The sequence below is a fragment of the Pongo abelii genome, chromosome 11, assembly GCF_028885655.2.
Source record: "Pongo abelii isolate AG06213 chromosome 11, NHGRI_mPonAbe1-v2.0_pri, whole genome shotgun sequence".
Taxonomy (NCBI): domain Eukaryota; kingdom Metazoa; phylum Chordata; class Mammalia; order Primates; family Hominidae; genus Pongo; species Pongo abelii.
In genome coordinates, this window is record NC_071996.2 from 21,703,983 (window position 1) to 21,722,057 (window position 18,075).

Genomic DNA, 18,075 nt, shown 5'->3' on the forward strand with positions numbered 1-18,075 from the left:
CTGCAGATTTTGTACAAAGAAAGGGTTTTTTTTTCAAAAATAAATACAAAAGAATAAAAGATAAAATACTGGAATGGTTCCCTAAGAAATGGGAAAATACTGGGCCAGGCATGTTCGCTCAAGCCTGTAATCTCAGCACTTTGGGAGGCTGAGGCGGGGGGATCACGAGGTCAGAAGATCAAGACCATCTTGGCTAAGAAGGTGAAACCCCGTCTCTACTAAAAATACAAAAAAATTAGCCGGGCATGGTGGTGGGCTCCTGTAGTCCCAGCTACTCGGGAGGCTGAGGCAGGAGGATGGTGTGAACCCGGGAGGCAGAGCTTGCAGTGAGCCGAGATCACGCCACTGCACTCCAGCCTGGGACACAGAGAGAGACTCCGTCTCAAAAACAAAAAAACAAAACAAAACAAAAAGAAGAAATGGGAAAATACTGAAATGGTTCCCTAAGGTTAGTGGGGGTGGTTTAGAGGAGATAGAAATTGGGTGGTGTAGACATTTATCACTGTACACACTTTTATTTATTTATTTTAATTTTTTTAATTTTTTATTTTTTGAGAGAGTCTCGTTCTATCGCCCAGGCTGAAGTGCAATGGCTTGATCTTGGCTCACAGCCACCTCTGCCTCCCTGGTTCAAGCAATTCTCCTGCCTCAGCCTCCTGAGTAGCTGGGATTACAGGCCCACACTACCAGGCTCAATTACTTTTTGTTTTTAGTAAAGATGGGGTTTCGCCATGTTGGCCAGGCTGGTCCCAAAATCCTGACCTCAAATATGTATACTTTTATAGTTTTGACTTTTGAATGGTATCAGACTATTTCATTTAAAAGTGAAGTAAAAAACACAAATAAGAAGATCTCTAATATTAAAAACAAAATTAATTAACCATGTATCAAATTGATAGCACTAGTACATAATAAAAATGGATGTTGCTGTATGCCCATATTCTCCTGGTGGAAGAAAGGAGATTCAAATTTGGAACAAAGGTTGGAATTGGAAGTATCAGTAGGAAATCCACTGAAAAGAGACTAGGAGAAACTCCAGTAGCAATGAGCACACCTAACGTTCAAATCTTGATTGAAATACCAAGCTGAAAAGAACCAGGTGCCTTGAAGAAGAAAATGCTGATTCCAAGTTATGGGAAGGAAAAATACATGGTAACGCTAGAACATAGTGGTGTGCCTAAAATCAAGCGAATGCTCAAAATATGATGTGTGCATGCAAAAAAATCAGAAGATTCATCAAACTCAGACAATTTAAGAATAAGGATAATGGTATTAATGAATTATAAAAATATAAAACAAAAATATGAGTCCACACAGATAGTAAAGGGGAAAAATGTAGAAGGAAATTCTGTACAGAATAATAGCCAACAGGTATAGAAGGAATGATGGAATTAGACAATCACCAATTTAAACCTCCACTATAATCATTGATTAGAGCAAGGATCACCAAGTGATACTAAATGACCAGATGAAAGGTTTTGGGGCCAGAGGAACCTCTTCAATGAGATACCTACTAGATACTACCCTCTCCAAGTGAGCAAAGTAACAATACCAGTGATGCATCTAACTGAAGTTGTGTGCCTTCTGGAATGCTGCTGTGGGAAGCCCAATAACCACCATCAGAAAAGTTTAACTTCAATCTAATCATGACACACATTCAGAATATGAAACACTCCACTAGAAAATGGGCCTATTCACACATGTCATTGTCATGAAAGTCACACATCAAAACAAGTTAAAGGGATGTAGCAAGATGAGGTTCTTGACTGGATTTTGGACACCCCCTCCACAGTAATGCTGCTATCAAGCACGTTGTTGAAACAACTGGTTCAATGTTAACATAGACTGTCTATTAGGTAATATTATTTATCAATGTTAAATTCCTTTCTGGAGACAATGGTATTTGTTGCTATGCAGGAGAATGTCTTTGTTTTCAGCAGTTATATGCTGAAGTACTTAGAGGTAAAGTGTGAAGTTGTCCACATCTTAATTTTGAAGGGTGCAATAACTAAATAAATGAAGAAAGGGAGAGAGCGAGGTAGGGAGGAAATGAAGGGGAGGGAGGGACACAAAGAGAAAGATTTTGAGCAAGAAAGAAATGGAGGGAGGTTATGCAGAGAGATTTACAAAGCAGAAAACATACTTTCTGCTTTTTGCAACTAATTTTTGTTTGATCTTTTTGCAAACAATGATTTTTAGGGGTTCATTGCATTTTTCTTTCAGCTTTTCTGTGCACTTGAAATTAAAATTAAAAAGCTAAAAAAAAGCAGGAGAGGAAAGGGAAGAATGTACAGCTTTTATAAATAAAGAAGGAGAAGCAGGAGCAGAAACTAAAGAAGAGGGGAGAGGAGGAGGAGGGGGAGGAGGTGGAGGAGGTCTAAGAAGGAAGTGGCTTGAAGAGGAGGCGGAAAGAGAAGGAAGAGGGAGGGTGGAGAAGGATGGGGGAAGAGGATAGATGGAGGAGGAGATGGAAGGAGGAGGGACAAGGAGGAATGTGGAGGGAAGAAACAGGAAGGAGAGGATGGAGGGAGGAGGTGGAGGGAGAAGTGAGCAAGAGGAGGGGGAGGAGAATGGGAGATAAGTGTTATTAGTATTACCCAGCCCCACAGAGTACTACTCAGCATCTTTCTCTGTATATTTTTCCATGGCCACACATGTTTACATGCACTATTTTCCACTGAAATGATCTCTATGTGGAACATCCCGTGAGTAGCTTGTGTCCGGCGAAACCAGAGCCTGGGTAGCAGACGGCATAGCTTTGTAGCTGTCATGATTTAAATGGCCACTTTGATTTTCATTGCTTCACTTCATACAAATTCCCCAATGTGGGCTTGGTGCTACAGGTCCCTGCACGAGGGAGACATTTCCTTAGCCTAACCACGTTGTTTCCTACTGAAAGCAAATGACTTTGCTATGTCTTCCACTTTTTCTCTTAGCGGCGATAATCACCTCAATAGCAAATGGATTAGCCATTTATATTTTTCTTGTCTCTATGCCCATATCTCTTTCTTAAGGAATTTCTACAAGTCTGCAAAGCCTTTGAGGCCAAGGACAATATTCTTCACTCCTTTGATTCCCAGACTCTATCATGGTGCTGGCACATGGTAGGTGCTTAACAAATATTAACTGAAAAACTGGACGAATGTCACATACATCTAAAAGATTTTCATAAGGATTTAAAATTATTTGTATTGATCTCTTCTTCATTGTTCTGACAAAAATATATTCTAGGAATTAAAATGAATACACGAAGGGTGGATGACCGAGATTAGCCCCATGCAGGCCTCATTATGTAAATTAATATTTGCAAACCCTTGATGAGTTTCTTCTTCTTAAATTGAATAATGACTTTTGTCATAAAGGAAAAAAAGTTCATTCACAGGATATTTTGGCTTTAATGTTTTCCATATATTTTCTTAAACCGTTGACAATCTGAAAATCCAGGATAAGATATTATTGAATTTAGTCAATATTTTGTGCCATGTTATAAATTAGGACATATTCCATATACACATTTTTCCAAAGCTAGAAATGTTTGAACACCGCTGGTATGGTGTTCACTTGGTGACTACAAAAGAAAACAGTGGGTAGGTAGGACATGTTGTTTTTATACTCAGGCAGATATCATTTCACTCACTAACTAGGTCAAAATTGTGCTTCTTTGAAGGTCACAATATTTCAGAGCCTCAATTTTCTCAATTTATAATGAAACTACACTTGGTATAATAGCTGTTTGTGAAGAAGAAAGGAGATAGTTACCATGGCCTTCTATATGGCTCATGGATAGCTTTCAGGTCACGTAAGAACCTTCCAAAACTGTATGTGAAGTATGTGTGTGTCTGTGTGTGTGTGTGTGTGTGTGTGTGTACATGTGTGCACCTAAGTATATTTCCCTGGAGATAAGTTCATCTCTTTGGACTCTCAAAAAAATCTATGACCAAAGGATTTTAAAAACCAGTGCAAAATGTGCACACTGTAAGGAATTCGATATTCAGACATACAAAATATCAATATGTGCACCCAACTGTTTATTAAGAAACCTCTTCTATTTTGTGGAGTTGCAATAGTGGGCAGTGAAGAGAATGTATGTTGAGTGTTGGATCAGGAAGATGGGTACCCATTCTAACCCCATTGTTCAATGGTTGCAGAATGGTGGGCAAGTTCTTTGGCTTCTCTAAACCTCAGTTTCTCTTTTCTAAACTGAGAAGAGATATACTTATTTCAAGAATGGCTTTGCTGTGAAGATTACACAAGGAAAAGAATATTAAATGACAAGTTAATGGGTGCAGCACACCAACATGGCACATGTATACATATGTAACTAACCTGCATGTTGTGCACATGTACCCTAAAACTTAAAGTATAATAAAAAAAATTGCAAAAAAAATCCCTTAAGTGTTGATCCAAGTGACTCCCACTTTTAATGTTCCCACTTTCACTGCCCCTTTGATTTTTCATTCCTCGAATCAAGTCATCCCCATTTGCTCAGTGTTTTCTTACTAATATTATTTTTGCACTTGTCTTCATGAAGAGATGTAGTTTTCTTCTTCTCCTATTGCTTGGTGTAGAACACCTATCAGACCACTGGCCTCTGACAAGTCCTGTGGATTGCAGTCAGCCCTTGTCAGCCATGGGAAACACAGCTGAAAAATGAATCATCTGCCCGCTCAGGATCCACGCAGCTGGGAGAATCTTATTGTTTTACTGTCACTGAGTTTCCACGAGGTCTTTCACATTTGTCCATACCGCATAGTTATGAACGTGAAGAACACTAACACTAGCTCATATTACTTTTTACTTTCTGGGTGCTTGTTCTGCTTCCCTGTGCATTCCATGAGGACGTATCATTGGCAATAAGTTATGACTGCTGTCCCTTTCTCCAGTTGAAGGGACCAGGACAATAATGCAGGGGGTGCAATTCTACAGTGGGATACCAGAGACTGAATTTTGGAAATGAAGGTCTATTAGAAGAACTAAAAGAATAAATAATATAAGCTATAACTTTAAAAGATATTTTCACTGAGTAGAGAATTCTAAGTTGAAAGTATTTTCTTTCAGTATTTAAACAAGAGTACTCCAGTATTTTCTTGTTTCTATTGTTTCCCATAAGAAATCTGCTATTATCTTTATCTTTATTCCTTTGTACATAACATGCCTTTTTCTCTGTTATAGTTTCAGTACTTTTTTCTTGGTAATGGGTTTTAAGCAATTTAATTTTGGTGTGATTTACTTTGTGTTTCTAAGCTCGTGGGGTTTTTTTTTTTGAGCTACTTAGCTTTACAAACATATATGATACAATTATAGTAACTTCTTAAAATGTCATTGTCTGCTAAATTTAACATCTGTTTTACTGTTTGTTCCAATTGATTAATTTTAATCCTTATTATGGATTATATTTTCTTGCTTTTTATGCCTAATAATCTTTGAATATATGCCAGATATTGTGACTTTAACTTCTTGAGTACTGGGTATTTCTGTATTACTGTTAATCCTCAGCATTTTTTTTTCCTGGGATACATTTAAGTTATTTAGAAAGAGTTAGGTTCTTTACATTTTGCTTAGACAATTTTTTAAGGTAGGATTAGAGCAGTGGTCAGTCTAGGGGTATTTATTCCCCATGACTGAAGCCAGACCCTTGTGTTTGCCCCACCCAGTGCCCTGTGAATCATGAGGTTTTCCTGTCTAGCTTGTGAAAATTAACTATTCATGACACTGTGTTACATGGGATACTCTTTATTATAATCCATTCAAGTGGATCTTATTCTGGTCTCAGGTAGTCTCACTTGTAAATACTAATCATTAATCAGCTAAATATGTAGTTGGGTGGACTCTACAGATCTCTGGGGTTGTCTCTTTGTAAAACTGTCTCTTCATTCCAAGATGATTGCCAGGAGTGGGGCACTGGATGCTCATCTGTATTGACTATCAGACCTGCAGGACATGGGTTAGTCTCATTCAGAAACTTACTATCAGGCCAGCTCAGAATGAAGCATGGTAAGCTTTCTTCCAATGGGAGTAGAAAATTGTGTCATTATAGGTTCAATTATAAGGGGACGTCTCAGCTTTAGCCTGTGCTGAGTCAATGCACCTCCAGTGAGCTGGTGGAAAACACCCAGTAGAAATCTTGGTCAATAGGAACTGAGGGTCATCCAAACAAACAAACAAAAATCATGCAAAGGACATTGTAGTAGCTATGCCTGTGACCCAGGGACTTCAGCATAGTGGTCAGAGGAAAGTAAGGATTCTCAGAAAAACATGTTCATAGTTTCTCAGAACAATATGGGTACAAGAATGTTAATAGCAATTTAATGTTTGCTGGGACACACACACACACACACACACACACAGCACGTATGTACAAATGAAGAAAATAAAGAGGAAGAGAGAGAAACAAAGGCAAAATCAAATATAACAAGATTTCCAAACAGTTAAAAATACTAATTCTCAAATGCACTTAATTTAAGAATATTGAGTTAGAATGACTTGAACAGAAAATGATACAAGAAATGAGCATGCCATGGACTTCTCATCCACTTCCCACTTGCCAAATCTTCAAATTTGACTTACCACCCATCCTCTCAAGCATTAGCAACTCCAAGAGTTATGGTGCTTTCCGTAAGATCAGTGGAAATTTTAGGATGTTAGCCCACCAGCGGCATGTGGGAGGTACCACCTAGAGGCATCATTTGGAGAGACATTTAGCAGAGGAGGTGAGACACTGTGAGGAGCAAATAAATAATAATCAGTCAATCTGGAATTAGTGCATTAATGTGACGTTACTTTCACCATGAAACTAGATACACTCTGCAAAAATCAGCCTCTAGTTTGGGAGGAGGTCTTAGCTCATATCTTAGGTGGTGTTCTGTGTCTCTGCTGTCCAATATGGTAGCCACCAGCCACATGTGGCTATTTAGGATTTGAAATGTGCCCATTTAACTAAAAATTAATTTTCAACTTTACTTAACCTTAATTAATTTAATTCAAACTTAAATAGTCACTTGTTTTAGCCAGTGTCTGCCATAGCAGACCACATTGATTGAGAGCATAGTGAGTTGACAATGTAGGCTCTAGAACTAGATGCCAAGTCATAAATCTCAACTTTCACTTTTGCTAGCTCTGCATCCTTGGGCAAACTATCCTTTTCACACCTTAATTTTAACATTTTTAATGTTAGAAAAATAAGCATAATCACCTCATAGTTCTATTGTGAGGATAAAGTGATGATACTTATGCAAAGTGCTTAGAAAATTTGTGGTGTATACTAAATGCTCAATAAGTTAGCTATCATTAATCTTGTCACCTTCATTATTTTTTCCTCTTCTCTACTGGCGCTTATATAATTCTACACACCAATAGTCAATAAATGCCCTTAGTCACCACGTAGTATTCTTTCTATCATTTTCTTTCACTGCAAACTTAAAATAAATTTCTGGTGGAGTGATAGAGGAGGATGTGGCTGATGCTAGAAGCCTTTGCCAGTTTTGATATTGAGACTAGGGTAGGAAATGAATTATGGAACATGCAGAAAAGACAGAGTAGAGCCCTAAATAAATGGTCTATTCAGAAGAGGATGCAGAAGATCTGAATTATGGGACTTTCAAAGGATTGTTTGTAGTCAGTAAATCTGCATCTACTAGCATTTTGGGCTTTTTTAGATCTGGCAGCAGCACTCTGATCAAGATAGAGAATTTCCATCAACATACAGCGTTTTCTCATCCACAGTGAATCCCGATCTCCTATAGGCAGTCATCTTCTTATTTCTATCACCATAGTTTTTTGTGCCTAGCTTATTTCTTTATTGACATTTCAATGCGATGTTTCCAAGGTTCATTCATGTTGTTGTATTATATTTGTAGTTCATTCTTTTTCAATTTCTGAGTTTTATTCCATTATATGCTGTAATTTTTTTATCCATTGTCCTATTGATAAACGATTGGTGTTTTCCACTTTAAGTATTATGAATTGAGTTAGTATTAACATTCTTGTACGCATATTTTTGTAGACATGTGCTTTTATTTATCTGTCTTAAATTTTTAAAATTATTATTATTTTTTATTTTACTTTAAGTTCTGGGATACATGTGCAGAATGTGCAGGTTTGTTACATAGGTATACATGTGCCATGGTGGTTTGCTGCACCTATCAACCCGTCATCTAGGTTTTAAGCCCTGCATGCATTAGGTATTTGTCCTAACGCTCTCTCTCCCCTTGCCCCTCAGCCCCCAACAGGCCCTGGTGTGTGATGTGCCCCCTGTGTCCATGTGTTCTCATTGTTCAACTCCCACTTATGAGTACAACATGAGGTATTTGGTGTTCTATTCCTGTGTTAGTTTGCTAACAATGATGACTTCCAACTTTATCCATGTCCTTCCAAAGGACATGAACTCATTCTTTTTTATGGCTGCATAGTATTTCATGGTGTATATGTGCCACATTTTCTTTATCCAGTCTATCATTGATGGGCATTTGGGTTGGATCCAAGTTTTTGCTATTATAAATAGTGCTGCAATAGACGTGCATGTGCATGTGTCTTTATAGTAGAATGATTTATAATCCTTTGGGTGTATACCCAGTAATGGGATTCCTGGGTCAAATGGTATTCTAGTTCTAAAACCTTGAGGAATTGCCACACTGTCTTCCACGATGGTTGAACTAATTTACACTCCCACCAACAGTGTAAAAGCGTTCTTATTTCTCCACAACCTCGCCAGCATTTGTTGTTTTCTAACTTTTTAATAATCACCATTCTAACTAGTGTGAGATGGTATCTCATTGTGGTTTTGATTTGCATTTCTCAAAAGACCAGTGATGATGAGCTTTTTTTCATATGTCTGTTGGCTGCATAAATGTCTTCTTTTGAGAAGTGTCCGTTCATATCCTTTGCCCACTTTTTGATGGGATTGTTTGTTTTTTTCTTGTAAATTTGTCTAAGTTCCTTCTAGATTCTGAGTATAGACCTTTGTCAGATGGGTAGCTTGCAAAAATTTTCTCCCATGCTGTAGGTTGCTTGTTCACTCTGATGATAGTTTCTTCTGCTGTGCAGAAGTTCTTTAGTTTGATTGGATCCCATTTGTTAATTCTTGCTTTTGTTCCAATTGCTTTTGTACCGAATTGTGAAATTGCAGGGTCATAGGGTGGGTGTTTATAAGAAATTGCCAAACAGATTTTGAAAGTGTAGTAGTACTATTAAACATTCCTACCCAGCAGTGCATGATAGTTCTGGCTACTTCATTTTCTCGCCCGCATTTGATACTATCAGTTGTCAATTGTTTTGAGTCATACTAGTGGTTTTAAATGATATCTCATTGTAGTTGTGTATTTCATATCCTTTAATACTGATGATGTTGAGAAGCAATCTTAACTGCTTTAAATATTTTCTCCTTTTCTACTATATTATAGTATTTCAAGTTTTTTTTTTCCCCCTAGGCTAGGTTTTGGCTGTTCATTTGCATCTCACAAATATTTTTATGTGGTGTTTCCATTGATATTCAGTTTAGAATATTTTCTAATTTCCCTTGTGATTTCTTATTTAAGCCAGGAGTACATAGTGGTGTGCCAATTAATTTGCAATACTTCTTGATAACTTAGAAGGTTAATGTTTAATTTAATTTATTTGTGTTCAAATAACATGCTTTGTGAGATTTCAAATATTTATCATGTATTGAGACTTGTTTTATGGCTCAGCATATGGTCTATCTTTGTGAACATTTTATGTGCACTTGAGAAAAGAATATGTGTTCTGAAGCCATTAAATGTAGTGCTGTGTAATTGTCAGGCCTAATTGAGTTGTACTGTTGTTAAAATCTTTTACATATTTACTGATTTTTGGACAATAGCTAAATCAATTGCAGGGAGGGGGGTTAAAATCTTCAGTTGTGATAGATAATTTATCTATTTCACCACTTAGTCAGTTCTTGCTTCATGTATTTTGAGGCTCTGTAATGAGGTACATATGAATTTGCAATTGTTATGCCTTCCTGAATAATTGATCACTGGTCTGCTGGTGTCTCTCGTTCTTTGTTTATGTGAAAGTGCTTTTATTTTGCCCAGATTTTTGAAGGATAATTCAGTAGACATAGAATTCTAAAGTTTTTTTTCTTTCAAACTTTAAAGATGTCATTTCATTACATGACTGGCTGAACACTTTGAACTTACAGAGGTGTGGTTTTATGTACTTTCATAGAGCAGGTTGGTAGAAAGCAGAAAGGATTTACCAAGACCCTCTGACTTGTCAGGACCCTCTGACTTGGCAGGATTTAGACTCAAAACTTTCTCCATTATGTGGAAACTCTTGCTTTCCTGGGGGTCCTTGGAGTTTTCTCTGCACATGCATAGTGCAGGTGTCCCGAGGGGATCTGAGAATAGTTGGGGCCTCCCCTTTTCAAGGATTTTTTCTCTCAATTTCCTATTACTCCAGTAGCCTTGAACTCTGTCTTCTGACACTTCAAGGCAACAAGAATGGCATTCTTCCTGAGTTTTGGTTGTGCCATGCCTTAGGGACTGTGGTGTATGCTGTAAGCATGAGTGAGCGTGGTTTTAAAAAATAATTTCCTCCCATCCATAATCTGTTCTCTCTTTCAGAAATTTATATTATGTCAACATTGTATGTCCTGGGCTGATTTTTTCATTTTGTAATTTTTCTCCCCAATATTTCTTTTTTCCTATAAAATTTTAATAGCTCTGCAAAGTCTGTGACAAGATTTCTCATTAATTAGAATTACAAACAATTGAGCAACCTCTGGATCTATATTTTTATGTGTCATTATTGAAAAGGATGAATATTATATAAAATTGTGATGTTCAATAAAATTACCACAATTGTCTTCAAACTACATGCTGCTCAATGGTAGCAAAATATAATATTGACATTAGGAAGACACGGTCAAGAAAATATGTCTCTTAAAAATACCTTCCTTGAGTAACAGTTACGAGTGGAGGCATAATATAGCAAGATAAAATACTTAAAAATCTTGAGAGACTTCCTTATTCTGTTGGTTTTTCCTGTACATTTTCCCAAATTAAAATTTAAAACTAAGAGAATATGCTTAATTATATGTTTATTTTGAGGTGCAAATTTTGTTCTTCATAAAATAGGCAAAACTCTGTCAAAATAAGATTGCATCATTTTCATGGCCTAGTGTTCTTTAATTAGTGAAGTAGAAGATTTTAAATGCAATGTCATCAAAGGAAAAAGTAAAATCTTTGTGTATATCGTAACTAAATAACCACATGCTTTAAAGAATTGATATTAAAATCAAATATAATTTCCCTTTTAATAGCATGAGAGACTTCACTTAATACATATGAAACTGACATCTGAGTCTTTCATGCTACTCCTTTCGTGACAACCATATTAAACCTTTCCAGTGTGACATTTTTCAACTCTAAAAATAATATGACTGCATCCATGTAGAGCTTCCATTTGCACAGAGTTGACAGAATGCGGATGCTGACTGCCTTACCCCTGCAGACTGTCTCAAGCTATCCCAGGCTGTGAAAGACACGTGTCCCGCTCTCAGCATAGACACATAAATGATGCTCCACTCACAAACCATAGGCCCTCACTTACTGACCTGGATATGCCTGTGACTCTCCAGAGCTATCCAGGGGACCTGTCAAGAACATTTTGGCTGCCAGACTGGAAGATACACATGCATGCAGATACACACACACACACACACACACACACACACACACACACACAGAGAGAGAGAGAGAGGTGGGGCTGCTGCTCAGTGCTCGGGGGGCAGTCCAGTTTGCCTAGAGTCTAGGCACCTGTGCTTAAAAGCAGAAACAAACTGAGAAACAGAAAAGGAAGATCAGAAAGGATGAAAACCACATTTGTTATTCCCTCATATTCCATTTCCCATGTGTTTTAAGTAATTCCAATTACTTATTAGTAGGTTTCTTCCCACCTCATTTATGTACTCGTTTATTCATTTGTAACCAAGATCATTTCATTTACTCAACAATTACTCAGAGAGAACCTACTACTTACTAGGTACTTATCTGGATTCTCGGCATACCATAGGGAAGAAGACAGTAAAAAGCATCTGTCCTCAAGCCTATTACATGTTATACATGAGGAAATGAGTACCTAAAATAGATAATATCAGATAGTGCCAAATGCATGAAGGCAATAGAGCAGGGTAAGACGATAAGCTGTGCTTGTGGGGTGAGGGCCAATTTTAAATGTGGCAGTCAAGCCTGGCCAGTGTCAGCAATGACCCAGGCCTGGAATGATGAGGAGCCAACCCTGAGGAGTTCCCTAGGACGAGCATTTTGGGCACAGGGAAAGATGCGAGGCCCCGAAGTGGGAAGGAAACAGGGCAGGATGTGCAGGAGGGCTTGGAAGTCACTAGGTCAGAAGAAGAGGAGCATCAGGGAAGTGCTCATGTGATGGAGGGCCTTAAAGGAGAGTTCATGGGCCTCCCTGCCCCCTCATATATAGATGCGATTGGTTCATTCTCCCCTTTCACTGTTTCTCAATAGCCAACATCCTCTCCTCTCCAGGAGGTCAGTGAATTTCCAGGGGTGCTGCATCACACATATACCAGTTCTTAATTCCACTGGCAAAGAAGTAGGGCAGCCAAGAGCCATGGCTTTGTCCCGGGTAGCCTTGCTCAGCTCAGCCTTGGCCTCAGCTGGGAGTGGAGCACGGGCCTGATCTCTGATTTTCAGTTCTGCAGGCATTGCCATACCACTGCACCAAACTGTAGGCTGGAGAGTCAGGTGGAAGCTTCAATGTGATAGATGGACGATGTTAAATTAAAGGTATATCAAGGAGGAGGGGGTGGAGAGGGGAAGAAGAGGAATTGTTAGACACTCTAGGTCCTTAGAAAAATCTGCTATCTTCTGCTTCCCAGCCTTGCTCTTCCTATCTTCTCCTCATTTATGTTCTGTCTCCATCCTCATCTCTGTCAGTGTGTAATTCAGAGTTTATCCACCTCTAATTCTCCCTAGCTTCAAAGTGCTTATGCCCTCAGGGATTTAGTTTCTATTCTAGGCATTTCTTTACCCTAAAGAGATTTTGTAATGATTCTTCTTAGAGTTAATTTCTTAAAATAAATTTCAGTGACAGCGGTTTAAATAAGTTTTTCACCCCATTTATTAAAAAAATTTTTTAAAGAATATGCTATATACCTGTTTCTATGGTAGATTTTGGAAATGTTGCTGAACCAGATATTTTGTGAAATTCTCAGTGTATTGGGAGAAAAAAACTCACCTGATAAGTACGCAAAAATTAACCAAATATAATTGTGAAGAGGACTAAAAATTAAATTATAATGGGGAATGATGTGATTTTGATGGATTATGGTAGACTTTTCTAAAGAAGGATTATTTATTCTGAAATTTGAGGCAAGAATAAGAATTAGCCAGGGAAAAGATGGGGCAGGAAATATCCAGGACAGGAAAGTCACAGAACGGTATGATTTTCTGGTAGAAGAAATTCATGGTTGAAATTACTGGAGTGGTGTCCTTGAGGAATGGATAGAAGGTCAGTAGGGATTGCAGTAAGAATTGTGATATGGGAGATAAGGCAGATAGGTGGAGGGCATATTATGGAAAGCTTTGAAAATTTATGGAAATTTATTTTTTGTTTCTTAAGAGGAAAGCGAGATATTAAAGAAATGCCTGAACAATTGTACTGGCTCATATCTCTTTCCAGGGACAGGAACTGCATTTAACAGAGTAGGTGGATGCTGCCTGAGTCTACATAAGAACTGACTTCATTGCATGTTCACTTGCTAACAATGGGTGAATGGCCTTTCTAGGTTGCCTAGTGACTGGGTAGGGTGATGAGGGGGCCACTTGAGACCTAGTCCCTTAGATCTTTAGACACATAAAAACATTCCATACAAAGAAACTTATCATTGGCACTGCACAGAGTGGGCAAAAAGCTAAATTTCAAAAAGTATAGAAAATAAAAAATAAGACCATTCCCAACTTCATATCATACACAAAAGTTAATTTCAGGCATATAATCTACTTCAATATGCCAATCAATGAGATAAAACTTCTAGAAATAGGAGAATATCTTCATGATATTGAGGAGGATAAGCTGACAAGTTTATTGAAAAGGATAAAGAAAATTATTAATGACAGCAAAAAGGATTGATAAGTTTGATTGCATGAAAAATAAAAACTACTGTTCATCAAAAAGTCATCTTTAAGACTATATAGAAAATGCACACTATTTTTACTTTAAATTTTAGGGCAGTTTTAGATTTACAAAAAAAAGTTTCAGAGAAAGTACAGAAGGTTCCTGTATAACCCTACACCTGTTTCCTTATTGTTTACATCTCACATTAACATGATAGATTGGTCCCAACTAATGAAACATATGCATATGGAAACATTCTACATATGTATATTGATACATTGTGGTTAACTAAACTTCATTTGGATTTTTTAATGTCTTTAATTGGTTCCAAGGTTCATCTAGGAAACCACATTACATTGAGTTATTATGTCTCCCTGTGACAGTTTCTCAGACTTACCTTGTTTTTGATGATCTTGATAATGTTGAGCAGTACTGGTAATTAGCTCTGTACAATTTGGATTTGTTTGGTGTTTTTCCTTAGGGTTATAATGGGATTATATTTGAGGGGTAGAGGAAGACCACAGAGATAAAACATCATTCTCATCATGTTGTATCAAGGGAACATATCCAACTTGATCCCAGGGCTGAGGTTTTCTCCCCATTAAAGTTCCTCTCCCCCCTCCCCTTTTAGTAAGAAGTGTGCAACCCACAACACACCTAAGGGATGGGAGTTAAGGCTCACCTATCTGAGGGAGGCGGTATCTACATAAAGTATTTGGAATTCTTTTGCCTATTATTTGGAAATTTATCTTCCCTCCTCCCCTATTTGTGGACTTACATAATCATTTATTTATAGCAATATGGACTCGTGGCTGTGTGTTTTGTACTTTCATTATGATCCAATATTACATTATTTATTTTGTTGCTCACATAGTTTGTGACCTTCAGTGATCTTTCATTTGGCTCCTGTGTTCATTTTCTTACTTTCTAACCTAATGATGAAAATTAAGTTTTTTTTAAATTGTGTTTTTTTTCCCACAAAATAAAAAGTGGAGAATTAGCACAGACACCTAGCCTAGTGTGATAAACCACTTACTGATGTCAAAAGGGCCTAGATTCCCTCTATGGCTGTGCTCAGGGTCAATTTCAACCTAAGGACAGTTTTCTTCCTCGTCACAATATGGCTTCCAGTGGCAACAGGAGCTTTCACTTCTTTATTTCTCTCCAGTAAGAATATTAAAATAATCCTCCCCTGAGCCAATATTTAAGCCTTCCCTCTGTAACTGAAGAGAGACAGGTGGAAACAGATGTGGATTTGCAACTAACAGTATCTGTTTCATTCCACAATTGAACTAAACTCAACAGTTAAGTCTCATCTGTGTGAGCATTTAATCCAAGACAAAATGTATTGACAATAAGTTCAAATAAATCTATGGAGACTTACATGGAATTCTATATCTGTGAGTAAAGGGACACTAAACAGAGACACTAAACTAAGAACAGCTAGGAGATCCCAGAAAAGAAACATCAAAATTCAATACTAGCTTGTGTGATGTCCATATTCAAAGGCATAGGTCTGAAAATAAAGGAAGGTAGGGTGACATGCATAACACGTACATGGAAGAAAACGTGGGAGAAAAAAATCAGGGCATCGTGAGACAATCTCTCAGACAAAATGCCTACCACAGGAGGTGTTAAATTAATAAGAAAAAACCATAAATCATTCTTACAAAATTAATATGTGTAGTGGGGAAAAAATAAATCTCCAAAATAAAATGCAGTTGCCAATAGCAGTTTCCCCAGGGTGCATAGTGAGAGTAGAGAGACAGCAGTTCCAAGGTATCTTCAAATTAATTCCATTTTGAAAACACTCAGAAACATACAACGAGGTTTGATTCCCTGGCTAGTGGATGAACAATTCATTCATTCATTTAACAAATATTTAACGAAGTCAAATAACCTACCAGGCACCATACTGGATTTTGTGTCTCGAAGACAGCATCTAAAGTGATAAGAATTTAAAAGCAGCATGAAATCAATGCACATTTTTCTTCTGAACTCTAACCATCCCTTTATTAGTATGATTCCTGAAAGAATTTCCTCAAAGAACTCTCATTACACATCTTCCATCTTTTCTTGAATTACTGGCATGTTTTCTGAAATTTTTTCCAAATCCTTCTTGATCTTGTTTGTCTTCAGCCAGCATCAAGGTAATGAACTGTGGTAATGGTTATACACGCAACTCTGGACATATCCTACAAACCACTGAATTGTATACTTTAAAAAGGTGAATTTTGTGGCAGGTGAATTATACTGAAATAAAGTGGATATGGAAAAAAATGAACAAGGCAGATCACTGTATGTAGTAGCTCATTCCCTATGAACCTGTGCTCAGTCCAGCCTCAGCCTATTTTTCTGGAATCACCTATTTGTGTTACACTCCACAGCGAGACTTCTGGATTTACCACTGGACTAGGGTACTTTGTGTGCTTATATCATTCTTTTGCTAACACCATTCTCTGCAAATATTCCATTTTCTTTGAGTGTATCAAGAATCAACTTAAATTAATGTCCTTTCTCCAAAAGAAGAAAGGGGAGAGAACATTTCCATGGTGCAAGAACAGCTAGGATTTGCAATCTCTAGGTTCGCCTTCCCCATAAAGACTTTACATTTCGGAATTGCCACCACTATACTGATCTAGACTGAACCCCAATATTACCCTCCATCCCTATAGCACAGCAAGGGCAAGGATAGAACATTAGAGAGGATGGAAAGGCTAGTGAAATTGAAACCAGAGTAACATGTATTTCAGATAATAGAATCCACAGACCCATCCCATATTCCTCCTGACCTAGATACAGGACCATCCCTAACTACCTCTCTCCTGGGTCCTTCCCAGGGGGCTTCTGCCTCCCTGTGAAAAGGAATATCCTGCCATCACCCAGGGCACTCTGGGGCTCTCTCCCAGTAGTCCAGACCCAAAAGGCTGGGATCTAGGAAAGAAGGAGTTCCTTTTATTTTTAGATCTGCCATCCTTTTTCTAAACAACTCAACTGAAATAGTATTTATTTCTGACCCTGCTTTACTTTCCAATGTAGCATTGCACTGTCAGGAAACTGTCATATTCCTTATTTGTTTGATTGGTTTCCCAGGAAGACTTCTATATTAGGTTGCTGATGCTGCCATAACAAAATACCATAGACAGGGTGGCTTAGACAACAGGAATCTGTTTTCTCTCACTTCTGGAGGCTAGAAGTCCAAGAACAAGGCATCAGCAGGATGAATTTCTCCTGAGACCTCTCTCCTTGGCTTCCTCGCTATGTCCTTCTGTGATCTTATCTCTGCACACACATCCCTGGTGTCTCTTTCCGTGTTCAAATTCTGCTTCTTAAAAGAACACCAGTCAGAATGGCTTACGGCCCATCCTAATGGTCTCATTTTCATTTAATCACCTCTTTAAAGGCCCTGTCTCTAAATATGACCACATTCTGAGGTACTGGGGGTTAGGACTTCCACATATAAATTTTGGGATGGAGAAGGCTCAAATTAGCTCATAACAGTGTCATGTGGCCTTACAAGGCACGACTGCATTTGCTTTGTGTATTGTTATATCCCCAGTACCAGGAACAACAGGCTCTCAATAAATAAACACAGTTCCTTTGTCCTATCTGTGGTAGACAGAATTCTAAGATGGTTCTAAGATTTGTCCCCCTGTATAAATCCTCCCCTTTTAGTGTGGCAGGGCCTATAACTATGATGGAATATCCTTCCCGTGATTAGGTTATGGGATATGCCAAAGGTGAATTAATTTTGCAAATGTAATGAAGGTCCCTGATTGATTGACTTTAAGGATCAGTGGGGACATGATCTTGGGCGGGCTTTACCCACTTAGATGGGTCCCCTAGAAGAAGAAGATTTAAAGTTCAAAGACAAGAAGCAGCATAGATGTTCTCCTCCTTGCCCTCAAGAAGCAATTTTCCAGAATGGGAAGAGGGCCTCATGGCAGGGAACCATGGGTGGCCTCTAGGAGT